This window comes from Geotrypetes seraphini, chromosome 3 (genome assembly GCF_902459505.1).
Source record: "Geotrypetes seraphini chromosome 3, aGeoSer1.1, whole genome shotgun sequence".
NCBI classification, from domain to species: Eukaryota; Metazoa; Chordata; class Amphibia; order Gymnophiona; family Dermophiidae; genus Geotrypetes; species Geotrypetes seraphini.
The window spans coordinates 90978528-90992986 of record NC_047086.1 but is presented as its reverse complement, the minus strand read 5'-3'; the positions used below and the strand labels follow the sequence as shown (position 1 = coordinate 90992986).

Sequence of the window (14459 nt, the reverse complement as noted above, 5' to 3'; positions counted from 1 at the left end):
AAAGGAGGGGAGGGGTAGAATTGGAGGCCTTTTTTGTTTCTGGTAGTGGTGGGGAGGGGGAAAGAAGAGGCTCAAAAGGCTCTTTAGATTCATTGTAGGAGATTAGGTAAGGTGAGAGGGAAGCTCCACCATGCTAATTCCATTCAGATACCATGATGAGCAAATTATTAATGCTCTAAAGCAGGGGTGTCAAAGTCCCTCCTCAAGGGCCGCAATCTAGTTGGGTTTCCAGGATTTCTCCAATGAATATACATGAGATCTATTAGCATACAATGAATGCAATGCATGCAAATGGATCGCATGCATATTCATTGGGGAAATCCTGAAAACCCGACTGGATTGCGGCCCTCGAGGAGGGACTCTGACACCCCTGCTCTAAATAAATAACTTGACCTTATATTTTTGAGACTTAAAAATACAAAGCTTGCACCCATTAAAAAGCTTACATTCCCTTCCTTTAGCATGTGCACACTCTGTTTCTCTTTAATTTAGTGATTAGGCCACTAAGGGTATTTTTTGAAATCTTTTAATGTATAGTCCCAAAGTACTGATGCTGTGAGAGGTACACATCACAAAAAGAGATAGGTATTCTGATCATATTTGAAAAATTGTAATACTGTAAGGTCACAAAACTGATAGAAGGAAAAACAACTCCAGGAGAGAGAAAAATCAGCCATTTTGTGGGACTTTAAAAGTAGATAAGGATTCTCTGTGTGGGTGGACAGAAAAATAAGCTGTTAGGGCTTCATTATTCTTCATGACCACTTAATTACAGAGAAACACAAAATTATTGCAAATTATCGTCTTTGCTGTTCTTTTTTCTTTTTTATCCATTCAGACTCCAACAGAGCTATTTGCATCCCGCCGTTATTACAGCATCAGTAATCCTTAGCTCGGAACTCTTCTTTATTCTAAAATCTTCCAAGAATAAAGAGAGTGAAAATAGGTGACATATTAATTGGTTTTCTTTTGTAGTGTTATTATTTGTTTAAAATTACAAACTAATTATTATTCTAACTTCCAGAAACAGAATTGCATTTTTAGATTTAGATACATGGCATTTCTCAACTTCTAAAAAATTCCAATTTCAACTAAACCTTTGATCATCCTATAGATATCACATGCTTATCTTGCTTTTGCTAACAGTGAGAAAACAAATGAATTGGCTTTTGAAATGTAAAATGTATACACAAAGGAACAATATTAGTAATGCAAGTATCCCATATTTAAGAAACTTCAGGGATACCCCCCTCATTCTATTGCAGGTCACCTATTTTATGTTGAATCAATTTTTATTTTCAAACAGAAAACAAACCAACAAGCACCAACAAGAAAAAATACAATATAAAAAAATCAGATACAAAATATCAGATCCAACAGTCCCCACCCAAACCATCCCCCCACCCCAAACCCCCCAATCCAGAAACAAGAAAGAATTGTAGTGCAGTAGGCTTGGACTCTGATAGCCCACTGCCAAAGACGAAGAGTGAACTCCAACACTGAAGAAGAAGAAGAAGAAAGAAAGAGAGAATTAAAATAAATAAATAGATAAATAAAAAGGGGAGAGAGTGTATACCTGGCGCCCCATCGAAAAGGAAAGAGAGCCCGGGTCTCAGAAAAAGTTACAAGGAATTCAGAATGTCACTTCGAGCCTGTGGCGAGAGAGAAAAGAGATAAGAATCCCAAATCCGAAGAAACTGTCGCTTTCTTCGCAAGCTATAAGACGCATCCTTCCGTTCCAGCAGCAGCAGAGCATGCAAACAATTCCTCCAAGCCCAAAAGGATGGCAAAGTATCACCAATCCAAACAGACAAAATCACCTTCTTCCCCAAGACACCCACCTGTCGCATAAACTGACGCTGACCCGAATCAGACAAACAGAAGGCTTCAAACTTATCCAGCAAAAGACCAGCCGCAGAAAAGGGAAGCGGACGACCCAGAACACTCGCCACATAAGATAAAACCTGCCTCCAAAAGCATTTGATTTTCACACAGGACCAAAAAGCATGGATAAATGAATGGGGCTGCAGGAGACACTTAGGGCACAAAGGAGAATCCGTATATCCCGAGTAATATAACTGACTTTTCGTAAAATAGCCCCGATGAAGCACCCTAAATTGACACTCACGGAAATCTGCATTAACAGAAACTCCCGGGATCCGTTTAATCAAGGAAGGGAGATCCAAAGCGTCCCAGGCTATCCCCAGATCTTGACACCAATGAGCTTGCAGTACTGCACGATCAGTCGGTCCCAAAAAACGATGGAAGTCCTTATAAAGACCAGAAACAGTAAACCCAACCTCCAAATATGGATCCAGAAGCGCTGCAAATCTGTCTTCAATAGGAAAAGCTAAGGCGTCTCGAGGAAGAGACCGAATATAATGATGAAGTTGCCGAAACGCAAGAAAGTCTCCCACGGAAAAGACACCAGACAAGACAAGAGCATCCCAAGATATTAAGGAACCATCAGCCTGTAGAACATGGGTGAGCAGTGTAAAACCCCGTGATGCCAGTTTACGGAAACTAGCATTCTCCATGCCCGGGCTGAATTGCAGATTCCCCTGAATAGGTAAGTATCTAGTAATCGAGGGAGTACTATTCCAAGATTTCAACACATAAGACCAGATGATGCGTAAAGAGTGCAACAACAAACTGCCCTTAAATGACACTGGTAAGGCAGAACGAGGCGCCTGCACTAAGGATAGAATATGCCATGGGGCGAAAAGGTCCTTCTCATAAGATTTAGGAGTAAATTCCTGGCGATCCGAAAGCCACTCCCCAAGATAACGCATCAAACAGGCAGCATTATATAACCGAAAATGTGGCAACCCCAACCCCCCACCCTCCCACGTACCAAGCATGTAACGCAGTGCCACCCACGGACGTCTCCCTCCCCAACAGAATCGAGAAAGCATAGAACGTAATTTGGTAATATCTCTTTTCAAAAGCCACAAAGGGAGTAACTGCAAAGTATAAAGCCATTTAGGAAAAAGAACCATATTAAATAAATGGATCCTGCCAGACAAGGACAAAGGAAGAGGAGACCAACGGGCAAAACTCTCAGCCGAAGAACGCAACAAAGAATCAATGTTAACGCGATACAGTGCAGAAGTATGAGGTGTCAACAAGATCCCTAAATAACGAAAAGAAGAGGAAGCCCATTGAAGAGGAAAGGGCCCAGGCCAAGAGTCCCGCAAGAGCGGGGACGTGGCCAACGCAAGAGATTTGTCAAGATTAAGCTTAACACCAGAATAATCCCCATACTCTTGAAAAGTGGCCATCAGATTAGAAAGAGACACTATGGGATCCGAGATATGGACCAGGAGATCGTCCGCAAAAGCCGAGATCTTAAATTCGGAAGAACCTATGTGAATACCCAGAATAGCTCCATTAAGCTGAATATCACGGATCAAAGGATCCAACGACAGGGCAAATAGCAATGGGGAAAGAGGGCAGCCTTAATGCGTGCCCCGACATATGGGGAACAAAGGGGAACAAAGTCCATTGGCCCAAACAAAGGCTTTAGGAGAATGATAAAGCACCCGAACCGCATCCTGGAAAAAACCTTTAATACCATACCGAGCTAGAACCTCAAATAAAAAGTTCCAAGAAACCCGATCGAAGGCCTTTTCAGCATCAAAGCTGACTAGAAGTGAAGATAGGTGGTTCCTCTCCACAAACTCCAAAGAGGCCAAGATGGATCTAATGTTTTTCACACTAGTGCGCCCCTGCACAAATCCCACCTGAGGGGGTGCAATCAAATCAGGAAGAACGCAAGCAAGACGATTAGCCAAAACCTTGGCAAACAATTTAGCCTCCACATTCAGCAACGAGATAGGGCGGTAAGAGGAAGAGAGGTCAGCTTCCTTATGGGGTTTCAACAACACAACTATTTGAGCAGAAGTAAGAGAATCCGGAAAGCAACCCCGCTGAATGGCTGCTGTGAAAGTATCTGCTAAAACAGGCGCCACAGAAGGGTGAAGAAGTTTGTAGAATTCCATCCGGAACCCATCCGGCCCGGGGGCCTTCAGCAAAGACCCATTCTGTATGACGCCTGCCACCTCCTCAGCAGTAATAGGGGCATTAAGGTTAGCCACTGCCCGGTCAGATAAACACAGAAGAGGAAGGCCATCCAAATACGCCGTGCTTTCCATTAAATCCGATTGTTGTGAATAAAGCTGCTTATAATAGTCAAAGAACACCGCATTAATCTCGGCGTCCGTCCGAACCATGACCCCTCCAGCCGAGCGAAGTTGCAATATATGAGTACGGCCCGCCGATCGACGCACCACCCGTGCCAAAAGTGTCCCGCGTTGGTTCCCATAGCGAAAAAATTGATACCTATAAAAAGCAAGCGACTTGATAGCTCTAGCATGCAACAATTCCTGAAGCTTACACTGGGAGGCTAAAAGTTGGGAACGGAAAGAGGAAGCATGAGATTGACCATAAAGCCGACGAAGATCACCAACCCTACGCTCTAACCGTAAAATCTCTCTATCCCGAGCCCGATGTTGATGGCAAGAATACGCCATGATTTCACCGCGGAGCACCGCCTTCGCTGCCTCCCAGAAAAGAGTAGAGTCTGCCCGATGTTCAATATTATGGAGTTGATTAGTCAGACCATTTCCGAATCAGGAACTCCTGAAACTTAGGATCCTTATACAAGCGGAGCGGAAATCGCCAATGGAAGGAACCCGGGGAAGAGACATCCAGATGCAGGGTTAACAAAAGCATAGCATGATCCGAGACATCAAAGGAGCCAATCGTAACTGATTCAATCTGAGAAAACAAAGAACTGGAGGGCAACCAGTAATCAATTCGAGACAAAGAAGCATGAGCCCTAGAAACGTGAGTATAATCACGTTCACCTGGGTGAAGCGTCCGCCAAACGTCAATAACATCTAAAGAAGAACAAAGTAAAGAAATACCCTTAGTAGGATGCATCCGATCCTGAGGAGCAGGAAGCGATTTATCCAACAATGGATCATGAACACAATTAAAATACCCCCCCCCCCCCCCCCACAAGTAAAGGAACATCAGGATGTTGACCAAGAAGACGAATAAGTGAAGCGAAAAACCGAGAATCATAGGTGTTAGGAGCATAGACATTACAAAGAATCAACGGATGACGATTAAGGAGCACCTTAGCAATGAGATACCTACCCCCAGGATCCACCCACTGCTGCTGAACAACAAAGGGCAATCCCTTCCGAATCAAAATCAAGACCCCGGCCTTGCGTTTGTCCGCCGGTGCCCCTAAATGATGGCCAACCCACCAGGTCTGTAGTTTAGCATGCTCTGCCGCTGACAGGTGCGTCTCCTGCAAGAAGACAAGATCAGCTCTCTGACGGTTCAAGGCTCTTAAAATTTTTTGTCGTTTAATAGGCGAAGTGACACCATTCACATTCCAGGAGATACATCTAAGAGGCATCAAATGAAAAAATATAAGGACAAAGAACAAGCAAAAGACCTAAAATAGAACAGAGAGCAAGGTCGTCCCAGCCAGCGACCTGCTCCCACACCCTCAATCCAGGCCCGAGCATCCCCACCAAAAAACAAAAGGCCAAATACAGGGCACCAGGAATACGAGAAAAGAAGAAAAAAATAAAGAAAGAAAAAGAACAAAAAAACAAAAGGCCAAATACAGGGCACCAGGAATACAAGAAAAAAAGAAAGAAAAAGAACAAAAAACAAAAGGCCAAATACAGGGCACCAGGAATACGAGAAAAGAAGAAAGAAAGAAAAAGGAAAAGAGAAAACCACCCCCCCACACACCCACACCCTCCCCGTCCCTCATACGACCCACTAGTGGTCTAAGGGCCCTGTGGAGCAGCTCCCAACTCCCCCCCCCAGTAAACTATACCAACAAGTAACAACCCTCGTCACCCAAAAATCCAAAGCACCCCAGGCATCCAAGGCATCCCAGGCATCCAAGGCACCCCAGGTGAACAGAAGTCCAAACAGCAAATATTATGTCCAATAGCAGGCCAGGCATCAAAAATGGACAACAACAAAACAAAGAGACAGTGCAATATAAAACAATACTTAATAGCTCAAGAGAGCAGCCATAGATACAATCAAAACCCCCCACCCAGCACTCAAACACTCCCTCCCTGAATATACACAGGCACACCAATCCCACAGTCACACAGGCCACAGATGCATAAAACAAGTCAAAACAAAACAAGGACCCCCCCCACCCCCCTAAGAAAGAGCAGAACAAAACCAAGAAGGGGATTAAATCCCAAAAAGAACGCAACAGCCTACCCAACCAACACAAGCACTCCCCCCCCCCCCCCCCAGTCATCCACACATTCCAAGAGAAGAAAAATGCCCCAATTAAGTCCAGAGCGATTCTATCGTCCCGGGCTCCATGTCGGGGCCCTCAAGACAGCAAAAGAGTACTGCATAGATCAGTCCACCGTGGGAATGGACTGCCAGGCAAGATGTCACCCATGGCGGACCCAGCAGAGGCAGTACATAGGGGCCTGTGCGCCGAGGAAAGCTCTCAAAAAACAAAAACAAAATGACCCAATCCAGTGCAAAATCACCGGTAGTCGATCAAGGAGCCGGGTCCTGGGCCTGTAGGGAGTGCACAAAACGAAGTGCTTCAGCCGCCACTGTGAAAAAGCGGGTCTGACCAGCATGTCGCAGCCTCAAACGTGCAGGGTACAGCAACGCAAAAGGAACTTTCATCCGAAACAGCTGCGAACAAATGGGAGTGAATTCCTTCCGTTTGGCTTGCAAAGCTGGGGAGTAGTCCTGAAAACACAAGACCCTGGAGTTGTCATACAACAGGGGACCCGAAGTACGGATAGCTCACAAAATCTCTTGCTTATGGGCTGAGTTCAGCAATTTAAGTATAACAGTGCGAGCCCTAGAGCCAGGCTCCCCCAGCGGGCCCAAACGATGAGCGCGTTCAATTCTCAGGGGGCCATGCTCTGTTGATAAATTTAAAGTGCGCTGTAACCAAGATTCCAGAAAAGAATGGAGCTCACCATCCTTCACAGTTTCAGGCAGACCAACCAGCCGCAGGTTCCCCCGGCAAGACCTGTTCTCCAGATCATCTAGTTTAACCTCCATAGCAGCGAGTTGCGTGCGTAGTTAAAGATGGTCCCCCTCACGCTGATGCACTTGATCCTCCAGGGTAGATAGACGGTGCTGGTAAGAGGAAAATTCACCCTGCAGGGTCTCCAGTCGAGTATCCACAGAATCCAGCTTATCCACAATGGGCTGCAATTTTGTGGTCAGAGATCCCTCCAGCAGAAGTTTAACCTCTGCCACGATCTCAGTCACCCACGCGGTTGGTGCTGGGAGCGGTGGGGAAGACTCGCTGTCGGCCATCTTGGAGTCACCCGCGCGGCCGCGATCCCTCTCCCGACGAGGCAGCTTGCTGGTCATGAAGCCCAAAATCCAAAAAGGCGCAGCTGGAAAGCAACAGCCACTCAAGCGCAAAGCCCAAAAAGCGAAATTGCGTCTTTCAGGGTCCAAAATAAGCTGATGGTGGGAACGGGATAGGGAGCTCACCCCACCGACGTCTGCTCAGCAGCTCGACATCACGTGACCGGTCACCTATTTTATATGTAAGCCCCATTTGCATGCTTAAATTTATAGAATATTGCCATCTCTGTATATAAGTGTGCACTCAGGCACTTAAAATGGCAGCAGTGTGCTAAGCATTATTCTATAATTAAAGCATACATATGGTTTAGCATGCTTACATGAATATAACATAAGAATAGCCTTACTGGGTCAGACCAATGGTCCATCTAGCCCAGTAGCCCATCTTCACAGTGGTCAATTCAGGTCACTAGTGCCTGACAAAAACCCCAAAAGTAGCAAGGGTGCATTCACAGGGGTTAACATGGGTGCTACTGACATTTGCACACTGGGGTTACAGAATACTGTAATTTATGCATATAAATGTTGCATTTAGGTCCTGCATTTACCCCAGCCACAAACTTGGCATTAAATGCGCATGTCAAATCATAGATGCGCCATACCTGTATAAGTGTTCTTATAAAATAGGCATACAGCCTGGGTAGACACCTAGCCTTTGATTACCAATTACAGGATTGTCTCTAAAGTGACTATGTTTATGCAATAACACTCTAATTCTATAAATGGTGTTTAAATTTGCATATGCAATTTAATTGACAAATGAGCCACTTAGCGATGATAATTGGACATTAATAATCAATTATCAGTGCTAATTGGCATTTTTGAAAAAGAAAAACATCCAAAAACCCGCCTAAGTTGGCACTTTGTCATCCTAAATGCCTGGTCGTCTAAAAGACGATTTTCCAATCCATTGTTATGGACGTCTAGCAGGATGTTTGTCTTGCTGTGTGTCCAGAGTTTGAAAAGACGTACTTGGAGGTATGTTATGGGCAGACTTAGACTTGGACATCTTGCAGCTATAAGTATAACCGAACCTTTTGCAGGATGTCCTGGATGGAACTTAAATATTTTGGGTTAGACCTGAGTCAGCAGTGGGGAACGAGGGCCGCAATCCAGTTGGGTTTTCAGGATTTCCCTAATAAATAAGCATGAGATCTATTTGCATGCACTGCCTCTATTGTAAGCAAATAGATTTCATGCATATTCATTGGAATATCCCAAAAACCTGACTGGATTGCAGTCTGCACCACCCCTGGTCTAAGTACTAAAAAGAGCCCCAAACTGAGCAGATGACCACTAGAGAGATTAAGTACTGACCCCTACCTACTCTCCCAGTGTCACAGAGGCCCTCCCACCCCACAAAAGTTTGAATGAAAAAATACATACCTGTCTTAGAACAGCAGCAATAGTTTTGCCAAAATTCCTTTCCTGGCAAAACTGACTGAGAAGGTAGTATTCAACCAATTATCAGAATTTATTGTAAAAACTAATGTTCTTCACCCAAACCAAACTGGATTCCGGCAGAATCATTCAACCAAACACTCCATGATCGGTTTGACTTCTTCTATCATCTACTTTCTGAATCATCATCTGCCATTTTTATTTCCCTCAACCTTTCCGCAGCATTTGACACCATCGATCATCACCTTCTACTAAACAGACTCATCAGTTGGAGTTAACAACTAAGTTCTATCATGGTTTCAATCTTACTTCTAAAATTACTTTCAATAACTCATCATTCAAGTCTTTTCCAACAAACTACGGTATCCCTCAAGGCTCTATTCTTTCACCACTATTATTCAACATCGTTATGGCCCCTCTACTAACACTCTGCAAATCAATTGGATTTACAGTCTTCGCTTATGCAGACGATTTACACCTCATCCATCCAATTCACATAAATACTGCTCTAGAGATCTCAGACATTATTCAGAAACTGATCAAAGTTTGTCGATGGCTTAGTGAATATATGCTATCATTAAACGTTGCAAAAATGAAATCCATGTTTTCTTCTTGGAGAGATGGCTTATAAATCGCAGCATCAAGAAAACACACTTCAAGAGGTTGACAAGATAAAAATCCTTGGCATTGTCATAGACCCCAAACTAAACTATCATAATCAAATGAGTACCATTGTCATAAGCTGTTTCTGTAGACTACAGATGATTAGATAACTAGCCAATTTTCTTGACGCTTCATTTTTAAATACCCTAATTAATTCGCTAATAATATCAAAACTCGATTACTGCACTGCAAGAGTTTGTTTTTACCTTACAGGAAGGATTGTTTAAGGAGCTGAGATTATCTTAATGAGGGAGAGGTTTGCCACTATCAGGGTGGGCATTTTGGAGCTCTTTATTGAGCTACAAGGTAAAGCAAATCCAAGGCAATTCTCCCAGCCCCAGCACTGTTTTTTATTTTTCTTTAGCTGGAGGCTTCTGTGTTTAAATTGGTTTTGAAGGATTTGAACTGCTAAAGCATATAAAACACTTACCTGGAGCCTGCATTAGGTAAGCTTAGTGAAAAAAAACCCCAAACAAAGCTGTTTGTTAGAGAAGCACAGTTTTTCTGTTTACTGGGAAATCCTGAAAGCTACCCAGGGTTTTCCCTGGTGTTTGTTTTGCGGCACTGGAGTGCATTAAGGTGCTCTGGCACATCCTGAACATTAAAATTATTTTGTAACTTACTGGAAGTGAGCATTTTGTAGTTTTTGCTTGTTTTTCTTTAAACCCTCCAGGGCTATCTCCTTTCTGAGAAGCTCACCTAGGTCAGTTCTTGCTGTGGCCACCAGGGGTGCTGTTGACCTGTTCCTTGGAACCTTGGTGGCTACAAAAGTAAAGGAAGTAAAATCCAGATGTCTCAATCTGTCCTCCTTTTTCTGGTGCCATATGGTAATCCTAGTTATAGAAATATGTAGTAACTAGTCTTATAGCCTGTTACATTAACGGGTGCTAGAATATATGTGTGTGTGTCTGTCTTTATTTATTTCTCTCTCTCTCCTTCTTCTCCTCTCCTTCTGTATTTTTGTCTTTATTTCTGTCTTTTTTTCCTCGGCTGTCCACCCATTCTCCCTTCCTTTTATCTTCCCTGTGTCCACCACCACCCCTTCATTGCTCCCTTTATCAAGCTGCAGCCCAAGCAGCACCTCTTTCCTGTCCCCCTGTCCAGCAGTAGGCCTCTTCCTTTTTCTTCCCCCCTTCCCCCACGTCTCTTCCCCTGTCCATCAGCACCTCTTTCCTGCTCCCCCGTCCAGCAGTAGGCCTCCCTTCCTTTTTCTTCCCCCCTAGCACCTCTTTCCTGCTCCTCCATCCAGCAGTAGGCCTCCCTTCCTTTTTCTTCCCCCCAGTACCTCTTTCCTGCTCCCCCGTCCAGTTCCCCCAGCACCTCTTTCCTGCTCCCCCATCCAGCAGTAGGCCTCCCTTCATTTTTCTACCCCCCGTCTCTTCCCCTGTCCAGCAGCACCCCTTACCTCACGTCTGCCCTCCGCCGACAGCCGCCTCAAGCCACCGCTGCCTGCAGACACCGACAGCCGCTGCCGACAGCCTCTGCACCGCCTTGGGAAGCAGACATCCGCCTTGGGAGATAGAGATGCGTGGAAGCGCGCATGCGCACTCCTACCTGCGGGAACCTACAGCGCACGGAGAACGGGAACACGCAGGTCAGAGTGCGCATGCGCGGCTTAGGCTTTTATTATATTAGATAGTAGTAAAAACTTTAAGTAAACTGTTTGGTTCAGAAATTCTGGCCTGCATTAACTCATTGAATGTTAGAGGAGTATGGATTAACTGTACCACAGCCTCCCTGGCCCTGGCTCTAGCCCTGACCCATCAATAAATGTTATAATTTTATTAAAGCAATCCTACCTGATACTTACCAGGCAAAATAGAGTTACATAAATATTCTTTATCCTAGGACAAGCAGGCAGAATATTTTCACATATCGGTGACATCATTCACAGAGCCTGATATGGACAGTATGAAAAGTGTACTGTCACTTTCGTGACTGCCTGCACCTCACATGCACGAGTGCCTTCCCACTCGACACCTGCTCGTGGTACCTCAGTTCATTTTAAGAAAATAAGAATAGCCTTACTGGGTCAGATCAATGGTCCATCAAGTCCAGTAACCCGTTCTCACCATGGCCAATCCAGGTCACTAGTACCTGGCCAAACTCCAAAGAGTAGCAACATTCCATGCTACCGATCCAAGGCAAGCAGAGGCTTCCCCCATGTCATAATAAGACTATGGACTTTTTCTCCAGGAATGTCAAAACCTTCCTATCCGCTTTTACCACAACCTTTGGCAATGTATTCCAGAGCTTAACTATTCTCTGAGTGAAAAAATATTTGCTCCTATTTGGTTTTAAAAGTACAGTATTTCCTTGCAATTTCATTGAGTGTCCCCTAGTCTTTGTAATTTTTGACGGAGTGAAAAATCAATCAACTTGTATCCATTCTACTCCACTCGGGATTTTGTAGACTTCAATCATATCTCCCCTCAGCCTTCTCTTTTCCAAGCTGAAGAGCCTTAACCTTTTTAGTCTTTCCTGTTCAATCGGCATTGCCTTCCCGCTTTGCATTTTTTTTTCTAGTTTTTAGTCCTTTTTTGCTTGTATAGTTTCTAAAACATGTGTATATATATATATATATATATATATATATATATATATATATAATAATTGTTTTCTTTTTGTTCAACTCCTTGAGGTTCTTTCCTCTGGTGGGATTTCACTCACCATTGAGTTTAATCTCGCCGACGAGATTTTTCCCATGACGAAACCTACAACGGAGTTTAAAAAGTGCTGCAGGTGCCAGAGGCCTATTGCGATAACCAACCCCCATAATTGGTGACTTCAATGTTTGGGCCCTGATCACTAAATTGAATCATGTATTAAGTGTTCCACTTTGCAAAAGCGTTCCATTAAAGTCCATCATATTCAATGGGAGAAGCTGTTCAGCTCCTCTATGGACATCGGAAAAACTTTGGAGCTGTTGCCTTAATCTCTTAGCATCAGGGAAGCTAGTTTTCGAGTCATCCTCTTCCCAGCAAGCGTTGCAGGTCTCTACAGCATTGAGTCTCTTGATACAGAACACACATCGATGCCATCGATCTAAGTATCTGCAGGTTGTCTCTCCTCCTAGGTGTGCAGCTTTGTCGAGGTCACCCTCTCCGAGATAACCTGCTGCACCAATAGTACCGGTTGGTGAGCATTCAGTACTGGTGCATGCTGCTCAAGAGGTGTCACAGGCCTCGCTGGCATCGAGTCTCTTGATGCAAGCCAAAAGATGTCATATCATTCTGCTGAGCTGCAGGTTGTTTCTCCCATAAGGGGTGCGTCTTCTGCCAAGTCACCCATACCGAATCAACCTGCTGCACCAATGCCACTGTTTTTAGGTTACACTGCAAGCGTCTCCTGCACCCAACTCCCTTGGTACTGGCCCAACCTGAACATACTACTATGAGGCTTCAAAGTAATGATACCACTGATCCATTGGAGCATCAAAAAACTGCTCAGGGATCCTTCTATGTGGCGTCATGGTTCTAGCTCTTGGTGATAATTTTTCCTCCAGGCATGGTTCTTCGCATTGGAGTTCTACTTCTCAGCAATGCTCCCCTTCGAGCTGTTACTTAGGGCCACAAGTCCTCTTCTGTGAGGCATTCCAAACCAAGACATCCGAGTTCCTCTTTTAGTCGACCTCCTTTTTTGAAAAGGCATCGAACCTCTTCTGCCTCTTCATCGGACTGGTACCGAAAACATTGCAGAACTTCTAGACATTTTTTCCTAGAAGTTTTCTCGGATTCGAAGTCTGACTCAGTGTGAGTTTTCCTTTTTTGAGCCCGAGTCTGTTGGTGTAGTTCTTCCTAAAAAAAGATGATCTTCTCCTGAAGAATTCTCCTTTACTGCTTACATTAAGTAGTTCCTCAAAGATTTGTCTTTCAGTGGAGACTGATGCTTCATTTAGTGCTGAATTTCAAAATATATTGAACTTTCATAGACCTTCCAAAGATCTCTTCAAATTGCCATTGCATGCACTGTTTAAACAAATTCTTTTCAAAAATTGGTAGATGACTTTGTCAAGGCTGCTCCAGGGAAGATGAATCTGCTTTACATAATTTTCTCTATTCCAGGATTTGATAGTCTACAACTTCCACATCATTCATTATTAGTGGAATGAACCCTCAAAAAATATTTTCCTACTAGAGTTCATGCCTCATTGCCTCCGGGACATGAAGGCCGTACTATGGACAAGTATGGATGTCACCTTTATCAAAACTCTATGCTGTTGAGCAGAATCCTTAATTATACTTTCTACACGTCTTTGTATCTTCAACAACAAGTACAATGGTTGACCGATTGAGCAATACATTCCTTCAGAGCATCTTCTGTAATTTCAGCACAGTATTTATACTCTTTCACAGACTGATGAATCTTCCAAGATCATTATCTGATGCTTTTCAACTGCCTTCCAGAGGCCCAAAGGTTTGGGAGTGGCTGTAGGGGAGGAGGCCACTACATCCTTTTTAGAATGTTTTTTTTGGGGGGGGGGGTTTCCCTCCAGGTTATCTCAATTATAGTCTCTGGACTGATGGGTTTTTCTATATAGTCTACAATTAAATACTTATGCATTCTGGAGTCAGTATGTGCATTACAGACCTGTTCCTATTTAGGTTTCCATACAGGTCTCTTACATTTCTTTCAGTTTCGCTTTCACACACAGATAATTTCTGTGCTTGGGCACACTTCACCTCAACTTCTCCTTGTTGCTAAGTCGCTCAAGTTCCACTATACTATATACCTCAGCCAGAGATTCTAATTCGAGGGCTTTTTGTTAACGGACCGAGAATATTTGGCCTTAGGAAATTGCTCGATATATATCCTTCCATCCGAATTACCAATTTGTTCTAGACAATCTTCTCCTCTTTGTCTAGCAATGGCGGCCTTTCTTCTGGATGGAATGAATCAATCCCTCTATGCGTTTTCTCTAGTTTTTCTCTTGCTCAGTTCACTAATTCATCTTCAGCAGAAATCGACCTCCAGGCTTCTTGTGCCCTCTGGTA

At 44.0% G+C, this 14459-nt stretch overlaps 1 long non-coding RNA gene across 3 annotated transcripts in view; it reads right to left on the bottom strand.

Moving 5' to 3' along the window:
- LOC117357927 overlaps window positions 1-14459 on the bottom strand; it is a 60097-nt gene that overhangs the window by 14081 nt on the left and 31557 nt on the right. For 2 of the 3 annotated variants that reach the window (XR_004538900.1, XR_004538901.1), the window contains 3 exons: window positions 10871-11029; window positions 10089-10227; window positions 543-918 (listed from right to left, as the gene is read on the bottom strand). This is a non-coding gene — a long non-coding RNA (uncharacterized LOC117357927). Of the gene's footprint in view, window positions 1-542; window positions 919-10088; window positions 10228-10870; window positions 11030-14459 lie in introns of those variants that run through there. The other variant, XR_004538902.1, reaches the window with a different exon arrangement.